The sequence below is a fragment of the Chiloscyllium plagiosum genome, unplaced genomic scaffold, assembly GCF_037043375.1.
Source record: "Chiloscyllium plagiosum isolate Xiang-an unplaced genomic scaffold, Cpla_swu_hap1 HiC_scaffold_22, whole genome shotgun sequence".
In the NCBI taxonomy this organism is placed as follows: Eukaryota; Metazoa; Chordata; class Chondrichthyes; order Orectolobiformes; family Hemiscylliidae; genus Chiloscyllium; species Chiloscyllium plagiosum.
Window position 1 is genome coordinate 26,099,516 of NW_028270160.1, and position 13,816 is coordinate 26,113,331.

Sequence of the window (13,816 nt, forward strand, 5' to 3'; positions counted from 1 at the left end):
TTGCAAGGGCTCCTTGATGCCATACTTGGTCAAATGCTACTTTAATGTAAAGGGCTGTTACTCTCACCGCACTTCAGCTCATTTATCCATGTTTTAACTAAAGTGGTAATGAGGTCAGGAACTGAATGCGCCTGTGGATCCCAAACTGAGTGCCAGTGAGCAGATTGATGTTAAGCAAGTGCTGCTTGGTAGCACTGTTGATAAAATCTACCATTGCTTTACTAATGATCAACACTAGACTGCTAGCAATGTAATTGGTCAGATTGCATTTATCCTGCGTTTTGTGTACGGGACATAGCAAGACAATTTTCTACTTTTTTGAGTAGATGCAAGTGTTACAACTGTTCTGCCACAGCTAGGTTTTGGATGCAACAGGTTTCAGAGCACTTATCTTCAGTACATTTGGCAGAACCTTGTCAGGGCCCATAGTCTTTGCAGTACCTAGTGCCTTCAGCCATTTCTTAATATCATATGGAATTAATTGAATTTGCTGAAGACTGGCAACTGCGATGCTGGGGACCTCCAGAGGGGGCAGAGATGGATCAGCCACATGGCACTTCTGGCTAACAATTAGAGTCAAATGGTCATAGAGATGTACAGCATGGAAACAGACCCTTTGGTCCAACTCATCCATGCTGATCAGATATCCCAACCCAACCTAGTCCCACACTCCAGCACCCAGCCCATACCCCTCCAAACCCTTCCTATTCAAATGCCCATCCAGATACCTTTCAAATGTTGCAATTGTACTAGCCTTCACCATTTCTTCTGGCAGCTCATTCCATACACGCACTACCCTCTGCATGAAAAAGATGGGGACCATTACACTACTAATTTTGGTGCCATCTGCAAATTTACTAACCATACCTCCCATATTTACATCCAAATCAGTTATGTAGATGACAAAAAGCAGTGCACTGGTCACTGGCCTCCAGTTCAAAAATCGTCAGGTGATGAAGGAGCGTCGCTCCGAAAGCTAGTGTGCTTCCAATTAAACCTGTTGGACTATAACCTGGTGTTGTGTGATTTTTAACTTTGTACACCCCAGTCCAACACCGGCATCTCCAAATAATGGCCAAGTATGCAGTGTTTGGAAGAAGAAGATTAATGCGAAATTTCTTCCGGCTCAAACTACTTAAAACATTTAAGTAGTTGCAGATACTGCACCATCAATCCAAATTTGCCTTTGAATATTTAACTCAACCTCAATCTAAAAATCCTAATACAAAAGCATGTGCTAGCAATCTGAGCTCGAAACCCACATACAGCAGCTGCAGAGAGATAAACAGTTAACATTTCTGGTCATTGACCTTTTACCAGAACCAGAAAAATTTAGAGATGTACACTAAACTTTCAGCAAGAATGGAGGCAACTAAAGTAAGAGAGAGGGGCTGAGGAAAGGACTAATAGGAAGGTTTGTACATGCAGAGTGGCAGATAGGAGAGACTAAATGCCAAAAGGGATGATAAAGATGAAAGGCAAGTTGGGACAAAGAAATGTGACAAGGAAAGAAACAAGATTTAGATGAAGTGTCAATGGAAAATGCAAAACATTTCTCTTGTTTGTTTTGGCATTGATTTGGCATTCTCCAGCACATACTTCTTTTGTTCTTCTGTGCATCTCCCCAGCAACATTTCCAGGCTTTATTTGCACTAAACCTGTTCCATTTCTGATTCATTCCAGGTCTAATGTAAACTCAATAATCTTGACCATTCAGACAGATTTTCAACATGTAGGTGGGGATTAGGAATTGGGAATTTTCCAAATATCACAATCGCACTTCTGTCCTGGCAGCGCCAGGCCAAAGGGATTTTCATCTGGTAGGTGGGTAGGCATGGATTCGAGTGGTTGCAGGCCTGAGGCAAAGATAGAGATGGGCTGTTTCCAAGGCATCCAGGTTAAGTGGCCTGGTTCCATTCATTGAGCCAATGGCCCCATTCCGCAGATGAATAGAAAGCCCTTCTCTTGCCCTTGTCACCACCCCCTTCACTTCCCTACCCTCCTTATTCCGTTCACCTAGCTAAACAGATGGCTGATCTGCTCTGTAAAGAATGAATGAAAGCTTTGGGAAAAGTTTAAACGATTAGCTATTGATCTTGTGTTGCTGTATGATGTTTCTATATTGTATAATGCAGAATTACAATTTATCTATTCAAATGCATCTGCATCTTTTTTTCTTTTCCTTCATTGGTCATCTTACCACTTGTTAGAAGGGAGATCTCCTGAGGTGATGAGGTTCTGTATGGTCTGGGAGATGTTGGTTTGGTGATGGGGGGTGGGGTCATGGTCGAGGGGGCAGTAGGAAATGGCGTCCTCGAGTTAGCATTTGGCTTCAACGGTGTAGAGGTCAGTGCGCCAGACTACCACTGCGCCCCCTTTATCCGCTGGCTTGATGGTGAGGTTGGGATTGGAGCAGAGGGATTGGAGGGCTGCGCGTTATGAGGGTGAGAGGTTGGAGTGGGGGAGGGGGGTAGACAGGTTGAGGTGGTTAATGTCCCGGCGACAGTTGGAAATGATGAGGTCGAGGGCAAGTAATAGGCCAGTGCGGGGTGTTCAGGTGGATGCAGTGTGTTGGAGGTGGGCGAAGGGGTCCTCGGAAGGTGGGCGGGAATCCTGATTGTGAAAGTAAGCTCAGAGGCAGAGGCGGCGGAAGAAGTGTTCGATGTCATGGCATGTAATAAATTCATTGATGCGTGGATGGGGGGATGAAGGTGAGTCCTTTGCTGAGGACTGATCGTTCGTCCTCAGTGAGGGGGAGGTCTGGAGGGATGGTGAAAACTCGGCAGGGCTGGGAGCTGGGACCTGGTGCGGGTGTGGAGCTGGGAGAGGGGGCAGAGCCGTTAACTGGAGTGGGTGTGATGGTGGGGGGTTGAAACTTTATTGCTGGAACAGCACAGCAGGTCAGGCAGCATCCAGGGAACAGGAGATTCGACGTTTCGGGCACAGGCCCTTCTTCAGGAAAATGGGGTTGGAGTCATGAGCAGGGGTGATGTTCCCCTCAGGGTTCTGGGGGGCGGGGATGGTGACGGTGGGATCTGTGGGGGCGTGTCAGCAGAATGCAGGTGAGTGGTGTTGGTGGGGGTGGAAGTGGTGGCAGACACGGCAGTAGGGGTGGCGGAAGTTACTGAGCATGTGACATCAGCGATGATGTGAGGGGCGGAAGTGGTGTCACGTGTGATGCATGAGGAATTGTGAGGGGCAGAAGTAGCCATGATGGGGGCGGAAGTGACATCATCAATCAGCGTGGGGGTGGCAGCTGCACCAGCCGCATGGCTAATGGCATCTGAGCAGTTCCAGGGGCCGGGGGAATCTTCTGGAATGTTTGAGGAGCGCTGGTTATGGAGGTGGGTAGATAAAAGTTTGTTGTACTTACAGTTTTTGATGTTTGAGATGGAGTTGAAATACTGTTTGTTGAGAGTATGAATTCATCAATTTGGCTGCTTTGTTCATGATGGTGTTGAGTTGCTGAAGTGTTGTTAGAGCTACACCCATTCAGGCAAGTATGGACTATTCCATCACACTCCTGATCTGTGCCATGAAATGGGAGGGGGGAGGGGAAGTCTCCAGAGTCAGGAGGCACAAGATACTTGTCTCAAAATAATACAATATCCAATGTTCTAATTTCTCAAGATTCATTTTGTTAAACTCCCTGTACTATCTTGATTTATCTTTGATAGCTTTGGATTATGATTCTGGTAATCTAATGTAAAGAAATCTGACCTGTTTCTCATCTTCAAAATGTTCTTTTATCATTTTGTCGTTTGAAAACGAAACTTGATATCTTTCTCACATAACAATTCAAATAGTCAGGACAGAAATCAGCACTAAAAGTTATTCAAACTTTCCATCTTCACATTGTAAGTGAACCTTGACCTACTTAACAAATCCTCCACCCCCATGCACAAACATTTGTTAAAAAAAATGCCTTGTTCTAGGCCTGTCATTCAAGATTAGTGCATTGCCTGAAATAACACAGCAACAGCAGAAAGGACATGTACAAACAAAAAAGGATTTGGGTTCAATCTGAACTTTGACCTTCCTGACAATATTTACAACAAGCTGTGCAGAATGTTACGAGAAGCGTGATGATTAGCGAGATTGAGAAAATGCAGCTTTGGAATAAGAAAATTAAATTATTGATATTAATGACTTGTTCTGATTGGCAGAGAGGTAGGCAAAAGAGAACGAGAATAGTCGAAGCGTTTTAGACTCGAGGCATCATTTCGGAAAGTAACTCTGTGTGTCTCTGATTTGCCGAGGTGCTTCTGTTTGGGGAAGCAGAGGTGCTTGAAGGGCAAGTCATTTCGTGCTAGTTCTCATGTGTCTTCAAGCAGCTTGTGGTGGCAGCTCCGTTTCAACCGAGGTCTAGGAGGTTGTCTCTCTGTTCAGTCTGAAGAAGTGGCTCATTGTATGTTTAAAAAAAAGGAATAGAAACGAAGGGAGGAATGAAAAATTGGAACTCACAGTTTCCGTTGTAACGAAAGCATGTCTAATTATTTTCTGGGGTTGTGATTGGTAATTCCACTGTCCACCGGAATAATTTATACATGTGAAAATAGTACACTAACAATCCTTGCGAGACCAATTTGGGACGGGTTTTGCAGTCAAAAAGGAGAGAGGAGTTAATCAAAATGCAAAATAAAACTGCAAATGCCGGAAATCTGAAATAATAATAGAAAATGCTGAAAACACTAAACTTGTCAGACAGCAACTGTGGAGAGAACTGACAGGTTAGGCATTCTCACCCCTCTTCCCCGTTCAGACTGATGAAGAGTCGAATGCTGGAAAGGTAACCGTTCACAGATGCTGGCTGACCAACTGAGTGTTTCCAACCGCTTCATTTTTGTTTTATTTCAGGACAGTTCGTGTTAGGGAATTAAATAAAGCAGTGCTCACCAAGCCTTTTGAGCTCAAGATCAGTTTTTGACTTTAAGTGCAATCCATGCTGAAGAAAACGTAGAATAAATAGTCTATTTGTAGCACCGTATAAATTCTAAAATTAAGCGTATATAATTATTCATTTTGACCTCTACTCGCCAAATCTCACTGTAACTGCACATTATCTGCTAGTATTTTGAAGTCAGGATTGTAGTTTGAGTCCACTATTCATATCAAATCAATCAAATGGGTATCTGTCAAGAGGATGTGATACTTGCATTTGATTATTTTCATTGGGAGCACGCTGTCTAACAGAGGTACGCGAAGTCAAAATACGTTTTCACGTTAAAAGCACAGGAAGATAGGAATGGTTATTTACCCCTGTTTACAAGTCCCAAAAATTGCTCTACCTTCATCTTATTTTCAGTTCAATATCATTTTACACAATAATTACCTCCACATCAAGTCCTCTGCTTTGTAATTCAAACATCTGATGGAATTTGGTAGCCACCCATCAATGAAGGTGGATTTGAGACAAAGTTTGTTCCATTCCATCTAATTTCTGACGTTGCCTGTTAATTTCCTCTGCTAACTTCCTCAGGTATGCACAGAGGTTTTCTAGATGGAACCAATTTGCTTTGCCTTTGATTTTCTTTTAGTCTGGTCTTTTCTTCAGACTCAGGAAGTGTTGCTTTTTTTCATTTGGGGGGAACCACAGACCCAGTTCTAATCTGAATGTATGTCCAACACTCAGAGTGCTCAGACTCTGTCCTTTCGCTGCATTTCACAGCTCAACTTTGTTCAGTTTCGATGTTACATCTCTAAAGAACCCAGAGTCAAGCAACCACACATTGACTAGCAGTTCACTGCACACTTCATTCCTTACTCAGGAAAAGTGATGATTTCAGACATGAGATCGAAAAAAAACTTTGCAGGACCTTCCCACATTAGCATGGAGGATTTGTTCATGAGAGGCAGCATCAAGTTTATCGAGTAAGGATTGAAACAAGTGATGCTGCAGGGGTCTTGCCTAAGTTGAGTTGACAATCTTAATAACTTTCATTAGATGAGAAAGGTCTATAACTGTGATCACTAATGCTTGCTGGTGGTAATTTACAAAAGAAGCAAAATCATTTTTGCAGAATGCATCAAAGTCCACACCTGGTGCTGTACCTTCAGTTGTGAACAATTTCTTGACTACGATTGATTTGGAGATGCCGGTGTTGGACTGGGATGTACAAATTTAAAAATCACACAACACCAGGTTATAATGCAATGGGTTTATTTGGAAGCACTAACTTTCGGAGCGCTGCTCCCTCATCAGGTGGTTGTGAGTATAAGATCATAAGACACAGAATTTATCGCTAGAACTTTTGCTATAAATTCTGTGTTTTACAATGTTATACTCCACAACCACCTGATGAAGGAGCAGCGCTCCGAAAGCTAGTGCTTCCAAATAAACCTGTTGAACTATAACCTGATGCTGTGTGATTTTTAACTTTGACTGGGAACATTTTTCTCAGGCACATTCCTTTTGAATTTGTAGTTACTATCCCCAACGTTTGTTGTCTCTTTAAGGGGCAAAAGGGTGAGAAAAGGGTAAGTGGTATGTCCTTAATAAAAACACATACAAAGATAATCGGCAGGGTTGCATTAGTCCTGCTGATGCATTTATCCAAATGTACTAAGAAGCACTCACATTCCTTCAGGACTTGCCCCAGTTATGGAAAGTTAGCATTGACAATGATTCCATCTTGCTACTGTGGAATCACCAAATGACATGCTCTGGATTGCTGTTATTATTTCGTCATTGCTCTTAAAGTCTTTGAATAAAGAGTCAATAGCCACAGTGATTGCTTCTTAATTCACTTCACCATCTGTGAACAATTCCTTGTGCTTTACCAGAAGAGGGCAAAAAATGAAAAGATGCTTCAGTGCAGGCCTTACCTTTTGCTACTGGTTTAGAAAGATTGACTGTTGAGCATTAAAAACAGGCTTCAACTTTCTTTATCCAAAGCATACTGATGAAGGGAAATCTATCCTTGAACTTACTGTGCAACTTTGTGTGGGGTCATTGCAAATACCCCTTTTTACTTATCGAAATATTTTGGGGACAAATAAGGCAATTGCTCTGATTGTTTACAGTTGTGAGCAGAAATTCATTTTCCCATTCCATATGGACATTGTTAATTTTTGGTTTCTTTATAGATGTTCAGGATTATCACTCACCATTATTGCTCCAGCATGTGGTTCATGGGCTCACTCTGCCATTGGTCACACTGCAGACCAGCCACTAGATCCGCATGACCAGAACATTGGAATGTTGCTGCTGCTTCCAAATGTGGATGCACAGGATGCTGGTTCTGAGGTCGCAATTTGGTTCCAGAGCTCCTGAATGGATTGAGGTCATGTTGCGGCTGTACAGGACATTGGTTAGGCCACTTTTGGAATATTGCAATTCTGGTCTCCTTCCTATCAGAAGGATGTTGTGAAACTTGAAAGGGTTCAGGAAAGATTGACAAGGATGTTGCCAGGGTTGGAGGTTTGAGCTATAAGGAGAGGCTGAACAGGCTGGGGCTATTTCCCTGAAGCGTCGGAGGCTGAGGGGTGACCTTATAGAGGTTTATAAATCATGAGGGGCATGGATAGGATAAATAAACAAAGTCTCTTCCCTGGAGTGTGGGAGTCCAGAACTAGAAGGCATAGGTTTAGGGTGAGAGGGGAAAGATATAAAAGAGATCTAAAGGCAATTTTTTCATGCAGAGGGTAGTGAGTGTATGGAATGAGCTGCTAGAGGAAGTGGTGGAGGCTAGTACAATTGCAACATTTAAAAGTTATCTGGATGGGTATATAAATAGGAAGGGTTTAGAGGGAAATGGGCCGGGTGCTGGCCAGTAGGACTAGGTTAGTTTGGGATATCTGGTCAGCATGGGTGAGTTGGACCAAGGAGTCTGTTTCCATGCTGTACATCTCTGACTCTATGAGTCTATGTGAGGGGGCGATGGCATTGCCCAAGTTTTTCTTCACCCTGCATGGACTTACTAGACAAGCAGCTGAAGGAGAAAGTAGCAGGTGAACAGAGAATGGGCAGAGGAGCAGACCTGCCCATTCAGCTGTTCTTACAAAGAGATGAAGGGCTATAGTAATAGTATAAACATTAGGCCTTAGTGTATTTATTGTTAATTTTTTTTTTTATTGTCACCATAAGACAAACTTTAGCCATAAACGATAGTCCGTGTAGACCAAACTGAAGCATGATGCAACAAACTGGAAAAGCCTATTAAGAGCTTTAACATTTCTCTAATTTTCATTTTTCCCGAAAGCAGACATAAGAGATACACTGAGCCTGCCTATCAGAGATGCACACAGTGAGGGAACACTGGTGGGCACTGAACCTGGCTGTTAGAGATACACAGTAAGGGAACACAGCTGGACGCTGAGCCTGACTGTTAAAGATACACACAGTGAGAGAACACTGCTGGGCACTGAGCCTGACTGTTAGAGATACACACAGTGAGGGAACACTGGTGGGCACTGAGCCTGACTGTTAGAGATACACACAGTGAGGGAACACTGGTGGGCACTGAGCCTGACTGTTAGAGACCAGTTGATCACAATCTATATGTTGGAGATCATAGATGTAAGATATAATGTAATGAAAGTGTTCTGCATGTATCAGTATCCCTTTTGCACCAGTGCATTTTTTTCCCAATTTTTAACACAAGCCTTTAAGTGACCTCTCGAAATGAGGTTCCTGTTGCACAATTTGGTGCCAAATTTGTGACTTCCTGTCCATTGGAAAACAAATCATGACTCGTTCCATTTGTTCCCTTCATGAGCCAGCAGATCAGAGGATACTGTTACCCTGGAGAAAGTGAGGACTGCAGATGCTGGGGATCAGAGCTTAAAAATGTGTTGCTGGAAAAGCGCAGCAGGTCAGGCAGCATTAAAGGAGAAGGAGAATCGACGTTTTGGGCATAAGCCATCTGCGTTAAATTCGATCCTAGAAAACAGAGTATGTCAATGTCTATCTCATCCACAAAACTGTACACCAACCAATCCACCCAACCTGACACCAACAACACCTGAGATGATCCCACCTTAATCCACCTGGCAGAATTGGGTCAAACCCAGTCTTACTTTCTCATCAATGGACTGTAAAATCAGAATTAGTTGGTGAGGAAGCACAGATCCTTATGTAGAGCAATGTGTGTGAGTGGCTGTACTTCTGTAAAGAGTAGACATCAGTGTTGCTCATTGGCACCTGCCATTCCGAACTCAAGTCATCACAAGATGGTGCTAGCCTTCTCCACCAGCTGGAACACATTTTCCTTGACTTGGTGAGAACCCATAAATCTGAAAGGGACACCATCAGTTTGGATGCTCATCTTCCTATTGCGTGTGAGTTTGTCCAGCAACAAGACAAAGACGAGTGTTGCTTGAGATGTGAATGTGTGAAGGAGCACTTGATTATACACAGTCCCGCAAGGTGGTGAGTAGGAAATACAATGACTAGAAGATTGTCAGCATCAGGTGGGCATGAGTATTGTGCAAGGACTGGTGACATGGGTATTCCTATGTGATATGGCTGTACCGAGGCAGAGTTGGGCTGAGGGATAACCCTATGAGTGTGAGGTTACAGTGAGAAGATGGTGGCACTTACCCTTGCAGGGTGCAGAAGATTGTTCAACCACTTTCTACACTAAGTCTTGCTACGCTGGTGCCTACAAAAGGCTCTGATCTGCTGTATGAACTCAGCCCAGACCTCCCAGGTCTGATGGGAGGACATCTCCCACCCATCAGAGAGGCCTCCTTTTTGACCTAGATGGCCTAGAACATAAAAGTAGGATGCTCAGCACATAGGGAAGGATAATGATAATGATTGGTTTTGGTATTCATTCCTTTTGCCAAGTCGAGGGGTAAATATGGTAAGAGATACTTTGACCCTGGAAGGTGCTAGTGGGGCAAGAGTTTCTTCCCATTATTCACATGATGTTTGTTGTTGGAGTTGCCTTGGAACTGTTTACATGTAAAGTGAGATGTAATTGGTAGCCTGAGAAAACATACCATGAGCCACGGTGGATATGACCTGATCTAAGATGCCAATCGCCACATTTGAACTCTGAAATGGCAAATCCCAGCCATAATGGCATGTTGCAGGGGAATATGATCCCTAAAACCTTCTCAGGTGGTACTGCAATCAAATACTATTGACGGGAATGGAAACAAAATTGCAACTTTGCAATAATGGCCAAATCAAAAATGTACCATTTCAAAATTCATTTTGCTCAAAATATATTTTTCAAGATGCTTAAATGCTTAAATCATAGTCCACTTGGAGATTTTCAGTATAATTTCTTCAAAGTGTCTTTGACATGTTAGTAAGTGGTTCAGACAAATGAGAGCACTGTGGAATATCTCATCACACTCAGAGAAATGTAACACTTCTGGAAAAGCAGGTGCCTATGGCAATGTAGATCATTTGAACAACAGTTCACACCTCAGTTATTGTGGGTTCAGGACCTGTGAAGAAGGACATTCTAACCAGCTTTCAGAAAATGTTTGATGTTTTTTTTAATTTCCCAGGTGACATGCTTGACTTCAAGGAGAAACACTCAGTACAATGGACACCTGATCTACGAGGCATCATTGATATTACAAACTAGGGAAATTATTCCAATCCCTTTCCTGTCTAGAGCAGAGGTAGCACAATAATAATATGGCTGAATGAGAAAGAGCAGAAAATTTCATCATAAAGATTTGTATGGCTAATATAACTACACTGCTAATTTTTGACAACTCATTTTCTTAAACGTAGGAGAACTCCTCATTGTTTATTGTAATTTACGATCCATTCTCAGAATGTATGATTTTAAAATTGGTTATTTCCAAAAATATAGCTTTCTTTCTGTGATAAATAACAGCCAGTCATCATATAATGATCTTTTGAAGCTTTTTAAGCAGCTGAACCAATTTTCACTGGTCTCTATGAAGAAGAATTCATTCATTCAGTTACAGGTGATACATTTTGCAAAATGGTTAAAAAACATCTGGATGGATCCATGAATAGGAAGGGTTTAGAGGGAACTGGGCCAAGTGCTGGCAAATGGGACTGGATTAATTTAGGATATCTAGTGGGCATGGACATCTTGGACCAAAGGGTCTGTTTCCGTGCTGTACAACTCTATGACTCTATCGCAAAGGAAGGGGTTTTCTCTCAACAGTGCAGCCCTACTGACTCATCATCCACTAATACCTTTGCAGATGTTACTCTGAGAGACTGAAATGCTCTGCACAAGATTTTTCTGATGGCTTATTAAGGTGAGAAGACTTCACTTGCTCCAAACAAAGTCACTAACATAGGGGTTGACTGTTACTGAATTGTTCCAGCCCAGGAGTGTCTGTGGAAATGGCTTTCAAAACAATAGGTAGAACATTGTCAAATGCTGCAATATGTAAGATTAAAAATATCAGGTGATATGTAGTGATAATGTCACTGGACTAGTAATTCAGATGCCAAATCTAATGCTCTGGGGGAGCATGGGTTCAAATCCCCCTATGGCTACATGTGGAACTTCAATTGAATTAATGCATTGATAATTGAAAGCTAGTCTAAATAATGGTGACTGTGAAATAATCATTGTAAAAGCCTAACTGGTTCACTAATATCCTTTCAGAAGGAAATATGTCATCCTTACTCGGTGTAACCTTTGTGTGAATCCAAACATTCAGCAATGTGATTGAAGATACACTGCCCTTACTCAAGGCCAACCAAGGATGGGCAACAAATACTGACCCTGCCAGTGACACCCACACTCTGAAAGAATAAAGAGAAACTTCTCATAAAATGGCAGTAGGAGACCAACCTTAGGTACAGGCCTGAGTTTCCACATGGAAAAGATCTATTTGCTTAAGTTTGCTACCTGCCAATAAAGTTGTTCATCTTACACGTGGGAGAAAAGTGGTAGAAAGACACAGGGCAAACACATCTTGCGAGCTCTGCGAAACACAATAAACTTTAATCCCTTTTAGTATATTTGCAGCCTGACATTTTATCATCATGTTGAAAGGTTCAAAATGCTGACTGCTATGATGTTTCTTGTAAGTGCTTGCGGGTTATTTTGGTCCAATTAATGTATCTCAATGCGTAGAGTCCACTGAAGCATGGGAACTAAATCAGACCATTCAGTCTTTGAGTGTGAGTCATCATTCAGTTATGGTTAACCTATATTTTAATGTTATCCACCCTCCTTCATTCTATAATCTCTCCCTATCACAAAGTTATTAATCAATTCTGACTAAAGAACAAAAGGCTTGAATCTGTTACTCGCTCCATTGATATTCTCAGGCCAGAAAAATATTCTCAGCATTTTGTGTGTTTAGTACAGATTTCCAAATCCGCAATGCTTTTGTACATATTAATCTCAGTTTATTTTTAATTTTCAGCTAACCCTCAGCCTCAGCAGCTTTTTTAAGAGTTAGCATTCCAGTGATAAGCTTGAACCTCCTTATGTGCTGCAACTCCCAGGTAGATCACTGCTGTTCCAATCTACTGGCAGAATAATGTGTGCTCCAGGGCTGTCTGCTGCTACTGCTGCATTGTTTTCGGCAGAAACTTGTAATCTATTATTCACTTCACTCACCACATCCTATTGATACTTATTTTAGCATGAAGCTGCAGTCATACTGTGGATAGAAGGTATAGTGTTTTACTGCCAAGTTAGATTGCATACTTCAGTAAAAATGAACAACTTTAGTTGACAAATGAACTTCAAGATTAGTGAGGAACAGAAAATATGGTCCTAGATCTATATCATGAAATTCCTTGTCAACGTCTTTGTTGGGACCTCATCCCCAAAATGGATGTTCTTTATTTCACATGGCCATGACACAAACAATTGTTTTTCTAACTTTATTCTCCATTTGTAGACCTGCAGCATTGATTTTCAGGAATCAAAAGTCAAGGAAGGTGCTAACAAAGTATCAATTTTATAGATAAAAATTGACCTTTATTTTCAATAAATTCAATCATGAGCATAAATTTGAGTCAATGGATCACATTAAACCAAAATGGGGCCAGGGTGGTCACATGACTGCAGCATAGCTCTAAACAAGTTTGGTGTAAGCTCACAAACTCAATTTTAATGCCTGATTCCATCTTTCTTAAACATTTCTAAAAATGCTATTGAGAAGCATTATTAAATAACGAAAGCACAAAGCCTGGAACAAGCCAAACCATTTTTGCACCTATTTCATTCTACTCCTTGAGGAGATCTGCTATCACTTATTTTTATAACCAGATGAAGAGCTGGGGTTGTTTTGGGGCCTGGGAAGTGGGTTAGATGTCCCAAAAGATGTTATTACAATTAACAGTTGGAATGTTGTGGTCTTAAGAGCGGTTTACGTAGGTGTAGAGTTGGGATAAGGTGAACAGCAAAAGACAAACCTTTTTACCATTACATTTGACAAAGGTGTGTTGAACCAAAATGAATTGTATGCTTAAATTGAAGCAAGTCCAATATATCCTGTTATTTCCTCAGTAAAATTGAAAGCTGCCAAACACACAAGTGGTGAGCTGAGTTTTCTTCACCACATGGAGCGTATGGGTTTGGATCCATTGATCTGTAGTGAATGAAGATTGGTGGAGATATATTCAGCCATATTTGCTTCATGTGAAAAGAAAAAAGAATAGAAGTTCTCTGCATGAAATATAGCAGGAGTGAGGAGAAATAGAAGTAAGAAAGCTGAAAGGCTTTAAATCAACCTCTCTGCTTTTACTGTGCATAGCTCCATTAATATCTCTGAAGCAAACTGAATAAAATTTGTTGTTCACCAAAGATAAAATGGTATTTTTAATTATGAGTTTTATGAAAATTGTGACACTGCATTAACCCATTTAAAGTGCCTACATTTTAGGCCATAATTTGAACTAATTTTT

The 13,816-nt window shown here is 41.6% G+C and overlaps 1 long non-coding RNA gene across 1 annotated transcript in view; it reads left to right on the plus strand.

The window, feature by feature from the left end:
• The first annotated feature begins 3,305 nt into the window (after positions 1-3,305).
• Positions 3,306-13,816, plus strand: part of LOC122560973 (uncharacterized) — a 74,657-nt gene continuing 64,146 nt past the window's right edge. Inside the window, exons 1-2 of the long non-coding RNA XR_015761002.1 lie at positions 3,306-3,344; positions 11,143-11,199. This is a non-coding gene — a long non-coding RNA (uncharacterized LOC122560973). The remainder of the gene's footprint in view (positions 3,345-11,142; positions 11,200-13,816) is intronic.